Source organism: Humulus lupulus, chromosome X (assembly GCF_963169125.1).
Source record: "Humulus lupulus chromosome X, drHumLupu1.1, whole genome shotgun sequence".
In the NCBI taxonomy this organism is placed as follows: domain Eukaryota; kingdom Viridiplantae; phylum Streptophyta; class Magnoliopsida; order Rosales; family Cannabaceae; genus Humulus; species Humulus lupulus.
Genome location: NC_084802.1, coordinates 98689380 through 98707887, shown reverse-complemented (window position 1 = coordinate 98707887; position 18508 = coordinate 98689380).

Here is an 18508-nt window from a genome sequence, read left to right as displayed (position 1 = left end):
GATGCCAATTTTAGAGTGAAACTGCCAATATGATATGATAACTCAGTTCGAAGTTTTATCTTCTACTATATAACCTAAATCTTTATTTTTTTAAGGTGTCATTTTAAAGAGATAGCTTTAAGGTGGTCTGTAACTTCAACAACAGTAGTCATCACAATTTAAAACTGGTTTCCAAATGCATTTTTCAAATGAAACATTAACAATAAAACACTTGGTTTATTCAAAAGAAAGAAAAAAAACACTTGGGATGTGTCTCCAGGTCTAGGTGTTGGGTTGCATGCAGTAACCCTAATAGAAACAATAAAACATAATATACATTTATATTAGAAATTGAATATTGTAAAATTTGTCACTGGTAAACATTCAGGCTTGTCAAGTGACAACATCACAGCTTCAAACGTAAGAACTAACATTTCCTAATACATGCAACGCTTCAAAGATTCAATGAATTAATTTAAAAATTCTAAGCATTTTTTGGAGGAAAAAAAATGTAATATGCACTGTTTGATGTTTTTGGAAAAAAAATGAATTAATTTAAAAATTCTAAGATTTATTTGCATTTTTTGGTTGAAAATGGAGTGATTATGTAACAGAATTAACGAACTAAGATGAGTACTTCTTCTAAACTCTTAAACACACCCAGTAAAGCTAAACTGATCACAAACAACCTCAATTATCGAATGAATCCCTCGGCCTAGTGAAAACTGAATTCTGTCCTCTCTTTGATGTAGAAGAGAAGAGGAAAACAGAGTGTTTCTTGACTTTTCTTTGTCAGTTTTTCTTTTTTTAATTTTCCTCCCAATTTTTAATGACTAAATAAATGAGTTTGGAGAAAACCTCTTCCGTAGAAGATTTCATTATTTTTTTTCTCACTATTTTTTATATTTTTTTCAACACTATTTATATTGCCACATTAGCTTTAATAGTTGATCATAAAACACATAAAATACTTTTCTTAACAAAATATTTCTAAAGAATAATAAGTGTAATTTGACTCATAATAATTAGCATCAAAATAGGCAAATTCTACTCATTCTAAATTTGTTTAACGATTTATAGGTTGACAAAAAAAAAATTGTTTTAAAGGTTAAAAACAGAGTAACAAAGTAGGTGTTATTGTACTATTGTATACGTATTAGTACTTGTTAGAAAAAAATATCATATAATTCAAAAAGTGATATATGTTATAACACTATTTATCATTTTTAATTGTTTACTGGCCCACTTATGGTACTATATTTGAAAGAAAAAATGCAACACATGGAGCAACTCATTGTTTCTTTAATGAAAAATCAAGTAAGTATTTTGATGCTGAAACTATATTTTCATGTGGCTGAATTGCAATAATAACTAAGATTCATGTTTAATTTTTTGGTTAGTCTTTACTTTTGTATTTTTTTTTTATTTTGATGTTGAATTCATGTCTTTCTATCTTACTTGTAAATAGAATACATCTACTCAGAGTGAGGAGCAATCAAATGTAAATGTTCAATCAAATTTTCATGTTCATTCCACTCAGGTAATTATGATACTAATTATATGAAAATGATAAAATCTAAAACATATAATATTCAATATAAAATCATTTACTGCTGTTGAATTTGTTATATTGATATATTGTTAGAGTGTCAAGAACCACACATTTGGCTCAAAATGCAAAATATTAGATTGGATTGGATCTGGAGAAATTATTGCAGAAGGTTATTTTATCTCAAGTGACCCAAAGGATGAGGTTCACCATGTTCCTCTTGGGCCTAGTGCTATGAAAGTGGGGATAGATCTTGTGAGAAAGAATGATGCATTTCTGTGGAGGCCTTCAACAATTATGTCTACTATAGAAGATGATGTAGGTAGTATAATTGCATGGCCAGCTGATAAAGTTATAATTAGGTAATTAACTTTTTTTATGTACTCTTTTAGTTTACTATAACTTTAAGTTGAAGCATTACTTATTTAAATTTTGTTGTAGCTAAACAAATGGACTCACAACAAAGACAAGTGCACAAAGGATAATGAATTGAAGGATGGAGCAAGTTTCACGCATGGTTTACTTTTGTGTATATTGTAATGTTTCTATTTTTCATTTTTGAAGTAAAAATTGTTCAAGATTATAAAACTTTATTATGTTATGCTTTCAAACTTAAGTTAGAACTAAGATCTCATGAAGTAGACACATTCATGGTTTGAATTAGTTATTGTTTAATGTAATACTTATGGTTTATCAATCTATTGAGAATTACATTTTATGATTAATTTTGAATTTTTTTCTATCAAAATACAATAATGAAAATCTTTTAATTAAAAAAAAAACCATATAAGTATACTTATCAAAATAAAATTTAAAATTTTATTACTATATGTTATGATTTAAAAACATATTATAAGCGTAAAAAATCGTTATGGTTTATATAATATAACAAACTAAAAATGTTATCAAAATAATCAAATGTAACAGTTGAAAAGTGTTATGAAAAAAGTACAAAATTAAACTTCAAATTTATAACCAAAAACTCTATCTAAATGTTATTATTTGAATATTATAGCACCTAAAAATGTGTTATTGAATAGTTTAAGATAACACTGAACATAACATTCAAAAACGGTTATAGAAAAGGCTGGACTTTTAATAACAGGGGCTATGTTAGCATTTTCAGAAGTGTTATCAATAGTCCCGGTTATCAGTTTTTAAGTGTTATGAATACTGTTTTTTCTTGTAGTGTGGTTTAATAAATGAATTAAATTCAAAATTCAAAATCTAAACAATATGATTATTAATATTATTAAATAAATAAAATAGCCAAGACTGAGTCTGATACTTAGTGACACTCCAATCACAGTGAAAGCACAGTGCAAGCACTATGATTGGTGTGTGACACATGCCATTTTTTGGGTATGTGTCTTAACCACTTTTATTTATTAATTATTTAATAATCTATTTATTCAAATATGACAAAATATCTGATAACAGATAACCAATTTTATCAGATAAATAATTTAATCATTTAAATAAATATATGTACCAATTCAAATCCAATTTGAATTATCATGTTTATTTTTCACATTTAAATAAAGAAAACATAATTAATTCAAAATTAATTATTTTAATGGAAATTTTTAAAAATTACACAAAATAAATATTAATTAATCTCAATTACATATTTGCCCTGAAGAATAAATTTCTTTCAAATATGTCATTTTACTGATTAATCACGATTTCAACTATTACCTTGAATAGTGTTGATAGAGCCACCTTAGGGACCTATGGACCTATAATTTCAAGCTCCAATAAATTTATATTATTAATTAAATCTCTTTAATATAATAACCTTAATTTATTAATCTCAATATTATTCTACTAAAAATTTGAGACTGCACTCTTGCAATTATAGACATTTATTTACATATTACTATTTAGTAAAAAGTGTCCATTGATTTAATCATTACATATAATTCAATCCTATATTAATGGTTCTTAATTAAAGATTGAATAAGATCACCATTTTACCTCTGTAATTATTTCTTGTTTCCTTAAGTACCATTAACTTTACTAGTGAAGGTTAATTCATAAATTAATTTATGAATTTGAGCTCAATAACTTTTCAGTTCCAAAAGTTAACCCTTAAGGGAACCATTATTCAATTCTTGTCAAAAAGGTATAGATTCCATGGCTGTATACTATGTCCCCAACCACTTACATGAATAAGTCCCCAAAATAAAAGTTTTTCAACCTAATCATTTTGACAAACCATAACGAGCGAATCAAATGACTCAAATGACACAAACATGAGTTCATAAACACTACATGATTGAGATCAATTTGTATATGATGATCTTATTGATATGTTTAATTAATACTTAGAAAAGAAAACGGTATTTAACTAAGTATCAATAACATTTCAGCTCTAGTTCTTATATAATCACATTATACAAAGTACTTCCACGAAGATGTCCTACTACATCAGTAATCTGAATCTAGATTACATGTATTCATAATACTAGTGAATCGTACTAACAGTATTTAATCTAAAGATTCCATATAACTTTGTTTTACCATGAAATATTTAAATGTGTTCCCTACAATCTTAATCCTCTTCTACGAGTACAAGATTGTAGTCATAATAATGAATTTGAGAATTTACTGATATTCATATAATAATATTCAAATAATAATAAAAACAATCAGTATAGGAAAAAATTCATTTCAATTAATTATTTCATAAAAATATTGTCCAATACATATGCTTTAAAGGCACCATTCCTAACATCATTTGTGCACAATTTGACCATACCCTCACAAGGTACCCCTTTCCCAAAAATACATTGAATTTGGTAAAAAAATAAGTTTACCAGACTAAAAAATGACTTTAATGTCGGTTTTTCCTAGCAAATATCCACTCCCCAAGTTTCTACTCATTTCGAGAACATAAAGCACATTTATCAATGTGACTTTCTTGTCGGAGGTGAAAAAAGACTTCAATAGTATATTTTCCAAGTACCTTGGATTTTCCATCATTGCCCATTTGTATCTCATGGTTACCCTTTGACTTTTCAAAGGTCTTGAACTTTAACGCCCTACTTCCTTAGAGCAGTTACTAAGTGAGTTTTAAACGTGCATTCAACTCGCTAATCGAGGTTCTTAAGTCAAAAGTGTGATTAAATCGTAAACAGCGAAACAAACTTTGAAAATAATTCCATTTACTATAAATCATTGAGTAGTTGACACTTGGGATCCCAAGATACTGTTTAGAAATATTTACAACATATAATTTACAAATTTGGGTCGACTAGACGACAAAAATCTAGGTTTTAATACAATCATCTCCCAAAACCACTGGCTGTGGCAGCCAGGCAGGCCAAACATGTACACGCCGCTTCACGCTCTCCGTACTCATGGTTGGTTGACTATCCCCTTGCCCTTACCTGCACCACAGAGCACCCGTGAGCCGAAGCCCAGCAAGAAAACCCTCACAAACAGTTAACATGTGCATAACAAACACTTAGCATATAATCAGGCCACCAATAGGCTAAACACATACGGCCATGCCGTCCCAGGCGCTTTACCAGGCCCTGGGTTCGCGGTCCACACCGTGAGGATATCCTAGGTATCCTTTAGGGTCTCACCCTGGCAACTCGCACTCCACGTGCTTAACGCTACTCCCGGCCCCTTGTCGTACTCAGCCTTGCACTCAACGTGCCGAACGCCGTTCCCAGCCCTTTGCCGTTCCCGGCCCCTGCCGATCTCGGCCTGCGCCGTTCCCGGCTCTCGCCGAACATGAATCAAATCGTATTCATAACATAACAAACATATACTGAATACTAACAAATTCAATCAAAGGGCTACGCCCTGCAATTCAGACATATTGGGCTCAGCCCTGCATACAAGCTCTATGGGAACAGTGGTTTTCTTACATGTATCCCGAGCTTTCCGATGCACCAAGCCGCGAGCACGGTCCTCTAACCCGAGCCTCTCCGGAGACCTAGTCACAACACATATAAAACATCCTTTAATACTAATCAATCCAAAACCACTTCCCGGGACCAATCCCACACTCTCGGGACCCCCAAATTCCTAAAATAATTCATCGGGAACATCCCCCGAACCCCCGGAGCAAAAGCTCAAAATTGCAAAATTCCATGTCCTAAAAATAGCCTAGCATCGTGGCGCTGCCCTAGAGGGCCGTGACGCCCAGCAAGTCAGAAAGCTTCCCCTGCCCAGAAACAACCTCGCGCCGCGGCGCCCAAGAACAGGGTCGCGGCGCTCCTTCGCGAACCCAGAACTCTGGGTTTTTCCCCAACATTTTCCCGAGCCAAAACACTCCCAAATCAATACCAAGGCATACCCAAACCTCAAAATCAATCCAAAAGCCCAAATAAACCATCTAACAACTCAGAAACACCCACAACAAGCCTAAACACACAATCAAATCCTCAATTCACAAATTGGCTTAAAACTTCATGAAACTTAAGCTAACAAACCAGAAACTGGAATCACAGTAGCTAACACATAACAGAGAAGCATAAAACCCTTACCTCAAGTAGAAATTCGCCCCTGGCCTTCTTCAAGTCCAACTCCAAGCAAATCCCTCTTATTCCCAAACTGAACCTAGGCAAGCTTCATCCCCAAGAATCCACCAAAACAGCCACACAATTCAATTCTCAAGCCATGATATTCATAGCTGAATTCCACAACATAACCACATAAAAATTCGCTTACCTCAATATGCAAAGCAATCCTCTAGGTTTTCTGGCCTCAATTCCCTTCTTGATTCCATAGAAATTCAGAAGCTCCTCTCCTTCCCATCTATTTTCTCTAGTTTCCTCTAGAGCTTTCCAACACCATATTCAGACTATACTTAAGTAAAATAATGTAAATGATTCTTCCTCAGCCAAATTCATCTATATCCCAGCCAAATTACTATCCTATCCTCCCATGGTTATCCTCTCTTAACTAAACCTCAAGGGCACTCTTGACCTTTCACCTGTATTACAATTCTACCATTTTCCATCTAAACTTGTTACTCACAACAGTTACTAATGGTTACTCAGGTTACCTAATCATCAATAACCATTAACCACAAATTCTCAACTCCACTCACGAATTTCCCCAAAGTACCCCTAGGCTCCTCCCGAGCCAGGTGTGAAATCCTGTTGTGACTTTTGAGTTATCTAGCTCTCTAGGACCGTCTCGGCACGTGCATCACATTATTATCACCACACTCACGTGGTATAAATCACATAATACAATTATCACATTTATGTCCTCAACGGGCTAAAATTACCAATTTACCCCTATCATGCAAACGGGGCCACATGCATATTTATACCACCTAAACATGCATTCTAATCACATATTCATTTAAATTCATATATTAGCATATTAGTTCACCTATTGCCCTTCAGGCACGCTAATCAAGGTCCTAAACCTTATTAGCAACTTGGGGTGTTACATGAACAGTGATTTATCATAAGTGACATGGACAGTGACACATGTGTCATAACACCACCCTTAACTTTTCCTTGGAGTGCATTCACCTCACTAAGGGTAGCAACAATATTTTCCTCTTTAGTTGCATTTATCTTAAGTCCTTATTGGTCTTTTCTATGCCTACACTCTCTAGAATAGTCGCCATTTTTCCCACACACAAAGCTATGACATTTCTCGCCCTTAAATTTGTTTGGCTTGGTTTTTGGACTCAAAGGATTCTCCACACCCTTTTTTCCTTTCCCTATCTTTTTGAGTTGTTTTAGTTGTGACACCACATTTGCTTTGGAAGTCTCTCAATTAGTCCCTTCCCCAAGTTTATCTCTACATATTGATTCCTTCTCAATTTGAATATGTTATTTGATTTCTCCAAAGAATAATCCTCATTTTTATGAATGATTTTTTCCCTATAGTTCCTCCAAGTTGGTGGTAACTTTGCCACTATTGCACCAACTTGAAAGGCATTGGGAGCTCAATCTTTAGTACTTTCAATTTGTTAACAATAATTTGAAGCTCATATATTTGAGGAAGAATTGGTTTATCACCAAAATTTGAAATCAAAGTATTGATAAATCAAAAACTTTTTGGTACCTTCCTCCTCCTCCTTGAACTTAGTCTCAAGAGCATCCCCTATCTCATTTGCCAATTTGGTTTCGGTATAGAGGTCCTAAAGCCAATCTGATAGGGCATTAAGGATATGAATCCTACATAAGAGATTTTCCTCTTCCCTCTTTGTTCTAGCCTTCTTCACCTCGAGTGTGTCCTTGTTGGTTGGCTTTGGGAGAGATTCTAAGGTGGACTCAAGGATGTAAGCAATCTTGAGTGTGGTTAAGAGGAATCTCACATTTTCTTGCTACCTAGTGAAATTGGATCCATCATACCTATCCAACCTCACTAGGTCTTGGCTCATGATCTTGATGGTCTCTCCATCTAGTGAAACAAACAAAGGAATAAGATTTTGAATGTTAGAGAAATAATATTATTCCAATGGAAATAGTGGAAAACTAAATACAACTCTAGACTAAATATTACAAGAGACAAGGTGATGATGAAAGAGTGTTACAACTCAATTGAAAAAAAATACAAATAAATAGAAAACTATGATGATATAGAAAAAGAAAGATACAACTTAAAGCATAAACAATACAAGAAAATAAAAAGACTAGAAGAAGTAAATAAGAACAAAAGGAATAGAAGAACAAAGCATAAATAAGAATACTCTTATAGTCATACCACCTAAGTATAGAGTAATGGGGATCACCAACTTGAACAAGGTTCATGATCTTTGTCCAAAAGCTTATTTTCCTCTATTCTCTAAGCACTAAGGGAACTCTCAAATTGGAAATAGCTATCTGAAATTATCAAGCTTTGGTAAATTTCTAGCCAAGTGCTCTAGTGGATAGAAATGGTGTGTCTTACAAGTGAGAACTTAGGCTCCTATTTATAGAGTATTGAGACACCCTTTGAATTTCAAATTTCATCAACCCCCTTGCGTATTACCAATGTTAAATTGGGTGTTTATGGAATTATTGGGAAGATTTGGGAGTTACCTGAGCTATTCAAAGCATTCAAATTGTTTAATGTGCAAAATGAGATTCCTTGGATACTCTAGGCCACGGTCGTGATGCTCTGCTTTCTAGGCCGCGGATAGGGACACTCTAGGGCACGTCCTGGAGTGTTTTGTAACCTCACAATTTTGCACATTTTCACAAAAATGTCCCAAATCTTTCCCAATTGATTTTGTAACCTTCATACACCTAATGACAGTCAAAATAATATCTTTAATCGCCATATTACATAATGGCTCATTAAATCAAATTTTAGAAATGTGTAACTCTCAATCACACATTACTCATTTTGTAAAATATGTAACTCCCAAAAGCATGTTACACACTTAGACACACATTTGTCTTATTTATTTGTAACTCTCAATTTTATGTTTCAAAGTGTGACAATCACATTTGTCACATGTAGAGTCCCAGAATTTACTTAGCTTGTTAGATAGTAGTAGTAGTAGTAATAGCTAGTATTAGTTATAGTATGTTCATTACTGTGGATTTTGGTTCAAGCCGGGACTTAGTTGGAAACTCCTAGCAATAGTTATGGATTTTATAAGTTTAACCTATAGTTTAAGAATATTAATTATAATATAAGGTTTGATTAATATTGCTGGTTATTAATATGATAATTATTATAACCTAAGTTTTAGATAGAGCTAATAAGAATATGACACTTGTCATGAGCATGGTTATTCCTAAGGTTATGATTATTAAGGAATTATTATTTTAATGATAAAATAAGATAAATATAAGACTTAGTCTTCACCAAAATCTGATAGGAGCATGATATTTGTCACAATTTTATTTATTTGTGGATTAGGTCGTAACTTTAGGGTACTGTAACTTCCGATCTATTTTTGACCCAGTTATATTATGAATTTCGAAAAATATTATTTCTAGAAAGTTGTAGATAATTTAATTATCTTTCTAACGGTATAAAGAGAGTCCAAATCGGAGTTCTACAGCTCCAGATATGTTGATTTTACTGAATGTGAGTTTAGAGTTACGAGATTTAGGGAGTTAAAGGTTGGGATTCTATTTGTTTTTATTATTTTAAAAATCAAGCTTTGAATCCTTAACTCTCTCTGAAAAGTTTGACCAATTCCTAAGCCTTTGGCTGAAGGATATTCAAATATTTTCAATTAAATTTATTATTTTTATTCAAAGCCAAAAAGAATATTTTTATTCCTAGAACTCTATGAATAGGACCTAGCACCAAGCATTTTCATTCATTCTTCAAGCATTGATCAGAGCCTTCCATGTGCTAGTGAGACTATAGAGTGATAAACACTTGGATTGGGGTTATAAGCTTAATAAACACTTGGGAAGTAAGGTTATAGTGTATTTCAGTTTCGAGGTATAGTTCGGTCATAGAAGCATTCAAGGTATTCCTAATTCTAGTTCCTTTCTGTATTGATTCTTATAGTTCTTCTCTACTCAAATCCTAACCCAGTCTTTTCTATTCTTAGGCATCTAAGTTCTTCGAACTTAAGGTTTTCATTGGTAAGTATCGTTTCGATGGTGTAGTTTATTCTTTCCATCTCTTTTCTTTAGTATACTCACCTCTATATTATGGTTTTTAGGAGTGTTCCAAAATCCCAACTTTGTTCTCATCATCCTGGTATATTGGTAAGGAAAATAGGATAGGATTTTATATGTTATATGATATGTGATATGTTATCTTATGTTATGTTGTGTTATGAAATGTTATATTGTGTATGTTTGTAGACTTGGGCATATGACCTGTACACTAACAAGCCCCAATAAATTTATGGGCATATGACTTGCTTAGCTAGCAAGCCCCCACAAATCTAATGGGCATATGACTTGTTTAGTTATGGGACCCCAAGTAATAATGGTCATTATAGTATGTGTGACATATGTTTATGATATGTTTTATTATATGCTACGTTATGAATTTTATGTATATGAGTTATGTGTTAGGTTTTCCTTGCTGGGCATTAGGCTCATTCCTTTATTTTTTTAGTGTGATGCAGGAAACTAGATACGGAGGCGAAAGGATTCTTGGAAGCTTGGCATGTGTGTTGAGGATGAACGGACTGAGTGGACTGCGTGTCGATCGAGGATGAAGTTATTTATATTTAGTCTTTTAGATCATGTTTTTCCGCATTTAGTTTTTTAAAAAATTGAATTAAAGTTTATGTTTTTCTTTTAAACAATGGGTACCCATGCCATATTTTCTATTATTATGTATTTGATACAATATTTTGAGATTTAATAAAGTTATATTATTTCTTATGTATCTTTCCCAAAATAGTAGCTGTTATCCCAAAAATCAGGAGTGAATGACATGGCAGGAATTAATTGCACATGGCTGACACCTGGCAAAACCTGTGTTCGACTATCGACCAGGAAGATATTCAGCATTATGCGATCGATCTCTTCATACGACCAATCAGGTCGTATGCACATAACACGCGGAGGAAATCTTAGGCAGTTATGATGGAATCCGAAATTCTCTCCCATGATTTCCTGAGTATCCAATTATTTAGGAAATAATATCTGTAACAGATCAATGTAAATCTTCCCTGAGCTTATAAATAGAAGAGGGGGACTCAGGGAAGGGGGATCCTTTTTTCTTTTCTGACTTCTAAATCGCTTGAGATTAGAGTTATCATATCAATCATATTGTATTGTTCTTCAAAGGCTGGTGAAACTCATTGAACCCTAGTTCTTTGATCACTTCTTTGGATCTCACTTCAATAACAATCTAAGTGGACGTAGGTTATTACCAGATCTTGGGGCCGAACCACTATAAAATATTGTGTTCTTATTATTTTCATCATCACGTTCTTTTCAACGCATTCATCCACGTCAATCGTATTTTGACTCCATGTTAGTTGTCCAAAATCAGGGTCAACATTCTGGTGCTTTCATTGAGAGTTGGGTATATCACCGTTGAGAAAACCAATGGCGAAAACTACAAGGAAAACTAGACAGGCGGCCGCCGCTGCACCATCAAACCCGCCTCCTCCTCCTCCTGTAAGCGTGGCTGGGGATGAGCCACATTTGGACTTTGAGGAGGAAGAAATGGATGACGCAACGGTGAAGATTACTCTGGGGGCGTTGCATGAAGAGCTGGCCAATCTGAGGGCCAGTCAGGAAAGTGCTGCCGAAATCATGGCACGACAGCAGCAAGAGATTGAACGGCAGCCTCGCAGTCCTAGACGCCGTAGGGGCGACGAGCCAAACATTCCGAACAGAGGACAGCATCCTCCTAATAACAGGAGGAACTCAGAGTTAGGCTCTGCGGTCCGTGGTCCCCAATGGCATGATAATGCACGGGCACCCAATGACCAACGCAGGCCACCCTCTAACGCTCGGGACGTTTTAGCCCGGGACGGAAATCGAGGGAACAGTCGATCCCGTCATGGCAAGTCACAATTCAGAGATGGCAATGGTTATGATGAAGCCGATTCCGGCAGAGGAAACGCCGATCGGAGAAATGACGAAAGAGGTGGAGGCAGGAGTCAGCCACCTCAGGATGACCAACCCAACAGACGGGACGCTGAGGGGCAGCCTAGGCAGAATAACGTCTTCAATCGGCTCGGAGCTAGCGAGCAGCGGAGAAGAGATGAGGACTTGAAAGATGTGCTCAATGATCGCCGTGAGCAACATGGCGAGAACATCCCCCCGGCAACAGAGGCCACATCAATTCCTATCGCTGTACAGGCCCAGATAGATGCCCTCAACCAGGCGGTGCAACAGCTGGTTGGGGGAAGAACATCTTACATCAACCACGACAGGAGAAAAGGCACTCCTTTCGTCCAGAGGATAGCTATGGCAGAAACTCCTAGCAAGTTTAAAATGCCTACGCTTCCTAACTTTGATGGGTACGGTGACCCGGTGTCTCACGTCAATAAGTTTGAGATACAAATGGACATTCAGAAAGTGTCCGAAGACGCTCGGTGCAGGATCTTCCCTGCAACACTTTCTGATGCCGCACAAGAGTGGTTTTTCAAGTTCCCTCCTGCAAGCATAGTTTCCTGGGAGATGTTCGTAAGGGAGTTTTACGGACAGTTCTACGCAGGTCGTGTGCATCCGACCGAGGCAAACCAGCTGGTTGAAATACGCCAGCAGGATGGAGAATCGCTTAAGGATTACATCCAGCGCTTCATGCGAGCAGCCGCTGGAGCAAAAACGGTGGGGGAAGAAGGCAAAATGATGGCCATAACCGCAGGGGTTAGGCGTCACTCCCCCCTCTGGAAAAGCCTCCAAAAGGAAGGGGTTAGAACTACCCAGGAATTCTTGGACCGGGCTGATCGTTACATCAAGCTCGAAGATTCCATTGCCGGCGATGGAAAGCCTTCAGGCAAGGATAAGAAAACAGCCGAGCCCGCCAAAGCCGCCAATGGGTCTAAACCTAACGGCAACGGTAACGGTAATGGCAAGAATGGAAAAAAATGGCCACACAATGAGCCTTCCACCTCCGACATTAAACGAGCCAAGGGTAATCGTTATGAACCTTGGTTCACTAACTATACTACCCTTGTTGAGTCTCGGGGAGAGGTTTATCAGGCCACGAGTTCCAGTGTGCCTTATAAGAAGCCTGCCCCAATTCGAAAGGATATTTCGAAAAGAGACACTTCCAAGTTCTGTCGTTATCATAACGACTACGGACATGATACCAACGAATGCAACCAGCTGAAGGATGAAATCGAGTTCCTTATTAGGCAAGGACACTTGAGAAGATACGCACGGGCCTCGGGAAATTCCCAACGAGAGGCTCCAGGTGGCAATGAGCAAGCGCCCACACGCCAACGCTCGCCACCTTTGCAGCCTGCCCCCGTAACTGGCACATTGTTAACCATCTATGGAGGCCCGCACCTCGCGGGAAACAGCAGAAAGGCCAGAGAACGATACACTCGAACTCTGCGCCACGACCAGGACATCGAGATGATGACTGTGGAGGACCGCGTGCCAAAAAAGGCTCGATCAGAAGAGGGCAAAATAACCTTCTCTGATAGCAATGCCCAACATGTCCGGTTCCCACATTCCAATCTTCTGGTCGTGGATATCCAAAAGGCCAACATGATGGTGAAGAGAGTGCTGGTCGATACAGGAAGTTCGGTGAATATCCTGTATAAGTCTTCGCTGGAACGCATGAAGTTGTCCGTTAAGGACCTGGAGCCCTGCAACCAGACAATATACGACTTCTCTGGTGAGGGACTCGCCCCCGCAGGATCAATCAGACTACCACTGACGACAGGTACAGCGCCTGCTACCAGGACATTACTCGCCACTTTTATAGTAGTTGATTGTCCTTCGGCGTACAATGCCGTCATTGGAAGGCCTATACTTGTTGATCTATGGGCCGTCACCTCTATGTGGCACTTGGCCATGAAATTCCCGACAGACGCAGGGGTAGGGCGCATGTTGGGAAACCAGAGGGAGGCCAGAGAGTGCTATAACGCCTCAGTCACGAAGGCGAAAAAGGGAACATCAAAAAGCACTACCTCTGATAGGTTGCAGATGGCAATTGATACACAAGCCCAAGCCGGTGATGAAGTCACCAAATAGGGTGTTGCCCAAAGTGAGGATAGAGATCTAGATCCTTGCTTTGGGGATTTTGAAGAGAACATTGGACCCGTCGAGGACCTGGAAGAGGTCCAACTCGACGAAAAAGACCCAACCAGAGTTATGAAGGTCGGGAAAAACCTAGAACCAACCACGAAGCATGCACTGGTGGAATTTTTGCGAAAGAACCAGGAGGCCTTTGCCTGGTCGCACAAAGACATGGCTGGGATAGATCCTGCAGTCATCAGCCATGTCCTGAATATAGACAAGACTTTTCCACCCGTGCAACAAAAAAGAAGGCTGCTCGATAAAGATCGATCGAGAGCCTTAAAAGAAGAAGTTGAAAGGTTAAAGGAGAATGGGTTCATCAGGGTGGCGTTTTACCATCGTGGGTCTCCAATCCAGTGCTGGTTCCTAAGCCTAATGGCAAATGGCAAACCTGCGTAGATTTTACAGACCTCAATAAAGCCTGCCCAAAAGATTGCTTCCCACTCCCAAGAATCGACCAGTTGGTCGATGCCACTGTAGGACACGAGATCCTCTCCTTCATGGATGCATATTCAGGCTACAACCAAATTAGCATGCATCCCCCTGACGAGGATCACACCAGCTTTCGGACCGATACGGGCTTATACTGCTACAAAGTAATGCCCTTCGGACTGAAAAACGCAAGTGCGACTTACCAGCGGTTAGTCAACCACATGTTTAAAGAATTGATCGGAGTAAACATGGAGGTATACGTGGACGACATGCTAGTAAAGTCTAAGAAGGCAGAAGGACATGTGAAGGATTTACAGGAATGTTTTGATGTATTGAACAAGTACCAGATGAAACTAAATCCTCTCAAATGTTCCTTCGGAGTTGGATCAAGGAAGTTTTTGGGGTTCATTGTAAATTCAAGAGGAATCGAGGCCAACCCCAACAAGATAAAAGCCCTGATCGACATGAAATCGCCAGAGAAGATCAAAGATGTACAAAGTTTAACCGGGAGAATCGCAGCCCTAAGTAGATTTATTTCAAAATCCACAGACAAATGCATCCCTTTTTTCAATCTACTTAGGGGCAATAAGAAGTTTGAATGGATAGGAGACTACGAGCAAGATTTCCAGGCCTTGAAAACCCACATGGCACAGCCTCCCATTTTATCAAAGCCAATCGAAGGAGAAACTTTGTTCATTTACCTAGCCATCACTGAAGTTGCTGCTAGTGCGGTACTAGTACAAGAAGAAGAAGGCGTACAAAAAGTTGTTTATTATGTGAGCAAAAGGCTGATCGGGGCGGAATTAAGATATCCACCCATCAAAAGATTGGCATACTGCTTAATCCTGGCCTCAAGGAAACTGCGCCCTTACTTCCAGGCCCATCCTATCACAGTTTTAACCGACCAGCCCCTTCGGCAAGTCCTCCAGAAACCAGAAGCGGCTGGGCGCTTATTAAAATGGGCGGTCGAACTAGGGCAGTTTGATATCACGTATTCACCTCGAGCAGCAGTAAAAGGACAAATTTTAGCTGATCTTATTGCAGAGTTCACCGAACTCCTAGACAGTGAGTAGTGCAAACAGCTTGGTGCGCCTAAGCCTCAAGAGAAAGCTCCTTCGTGGAAGTTATTCACGGACGGGTCGTCCAACGAATCCCACGCAGGAGCAGGAGTGATATCGATAACGCCGGAAGGGCATCGACTTCACTGCACCATTAGGTTCGACTTCACCGCGTCAAATAATGAAGCCGAATATGAAGCACTCCTCGCTGGTTTGAGAATGGCGAAAGACATGAGCATAAAGACGCTTGATATTTACAGTGATTCGCAGCTAGTAGTGAATCAAGTTCTAGGGGAATATCAAGCACGAGGCCTACAAATGGTGGCCTACTTAAATAAAACCAAAGACCTGCTAGCCCAATTCACGAAGTATACCCTCTAGCAAATACCGCGGGATCAGAATTCAAACGTAGACACCTTAGCCAAACTCGCGAGCGCGAAAGATGCTGACACTTTGAACATTGTGCCAGTAGAAAGATTGAGTGAGCCAAGCATACGAGCAATTGAAGCCAGTATGGAAATTCGAATGGAGGATACATGGATGGCGCCTTACTTGGAGTATCTGACAAAAGGTATACTACCAACAGATAGAAACATGGCCAGAACTCTGCAAAGGCAAGCTGCAAGGTACATACTGGTCGATGGTGTTATGTACCGAAGAGGATATTCCATGCCACTTCTCAGGTGCGTTACACCAGAAAAAGCTAAGGAACTTATGAAAGAGGTGCATGAAGGATTCTGTGGAGATCACACTGGGGGGCAGAGTTTGGCAAAAAATATTCTAAGGCAAGGCTACTTCTGGCCGACTATGAATGAAGATTCAATGGAGTTTGTACGAAGATGCGATAAATGTCAACGGTTCTCCAAAATTCCACGAGTAGCTCCAAACGAGTTGAAACAGATGCAGAGTCCGTGGCCTTTTGCAGTATGGGGGATAGATTTGATTGGATCCCTGCCAACGGGAAAGGGTGGAGTGAAATACGCAGTTGTGGCAGTCGACTACTTCACCAAATGGGCCGAAGTTGAACCACTCGCTACCATAGCGACAAATAAAATTCTTGACTTTGTCATCAAGAACATTGTTTGCCGATATGGTTTGCCCCGAAAGATCGTTTCAGACAACAGAACCCAATTTGACAGCGACCTATTCACCGACTTCTGCGAAAGGCACGGAGTTATTAAAAGCTTTTCTTCAGTTGCGCATCCCCAAGAAAACGGGCAGGTCGAGGCCGTGAATAAAACTCTTAAGGACACCCTGAAGAAGAGGCTTGAGGACGCTAAAGGATCATGGCCAGAGCAGCTGCCTGAAGTCCTCTGGTCGTATAGAATGTCTCACCGAACAGCGACAGGTCATACCCCATTTTCTTTGGCCTACGGATATGAGGCTATTCTACCTGTCGAGTTAGATCCCCCCTCACATCGACGCATAACATACGACCAAGACCGGAACAGCCAACTGATGATGGAGTCCCTAGACTCAATTGACAAGATACGGGAAAAAGCCCAACTCCGAGTTGCTGCATACCAGCAAAAGGTCGCCTGGTACTTTAACTCAAAAGTAAAAGAAAGAAAATTCAACGTCGGTGACTTGGTGCTACGACGAGTTTTCTTGAATACCCGCGACCCCACTGCTGGAGTAGTCGGACCTAATTGGGAAGGACCTTACCAGATTGAAGAAGTCCTTCACCCGGGCACCTACAAACTTGCACGCCTAAACGGAGATCTCGTTCCATGTTATTGGAATGGAGAACACCTGCGCAAGTATTATCAGTGAACAGTCCTTTTTAAAGGACTGGCTTGTATTAAATTTTACTTTCTACAAGTTTTGCAAAAAGGGTTAGCCACGTTGTATGGCTAATCGCTTATATATGTAAGGTCCTTTTTTAGGATCACTCGTAAAGACATGTTTAGTCCATTTTTAATACGAGATTATAAGGGACTGTGCGCAGCCAGTCATTCTTGCCAACTTTTGTAAATTTATTTTTACAAGTATTTGTTCATTACGTGTGTTGTTTTGCTGTATTACAAGTGTTAAATTTTGCAACGAGCAGTAATGTTTGCACAGGTCGTGGTCAAGGCAAGTGACCAAGGACCTAAAACTCCTCGATCACTTGGGGGGCATATAAGGTACATCGATAGCAAAGCGTACCACCGTGAGGTACGTAAACACATGAACAAAATAAGTGAAAGCATGCTTCGGTACTTAGAACATTTTTCAAAAATATTTTGAAAAAAGCAAACCAAAGTACTATGCTAAGTTCGGTCATGCGAACAGATATTATAATAAAAGATTATAATATCATAGGCAAACGTTTACACCGCGAGCATTAATGCTCGGACGTAAGTATGAAATTAAAAGGAAAAAAAACCTTTACACCGCGAGTAGTACTGCTCGGATGTAATTGTTCAAGCATAAGCAAAAGAGCTGCCCTCGCAGCAATAAAAGAAAAAAGATTGTCTTTACAAAAAGACCCGTGGGCCATAAAAGCTGAAAAAATATATATAAGTATTAATTTTGCTGGGGGGCAGGAGGGTCTTCTGGATTAGGAGCATTCTGGTCAGCCACAGCATCAGCAGCAGGAGTTTGGGCCTTAGCTTTCTCTTCTGCCTCTAGCCGAGCAGCGCACTGCGCCATCAGCGTCTTTTGCAAATGCTCGGAGAGATAGCTAATGTCTGCCTCCCGATTGTTCTTCCAGAAGTCATAGAAGCAGAGGAAGGTGGCTTCCTTATACTTCTTCAGAGTTTTAACTCTGTCCTCCTCGAGCTCGTGCACCCGTTCCTCAAGCTTCTTTACCTCATCCCTGCTGGCGGTCAGATTGAGCGTGAGCTGTTTACACTCTTGGGTGTTGAGTTTGCAGTTCTCCTTCCATTTGTGCCGCTCGTCGATGGCTT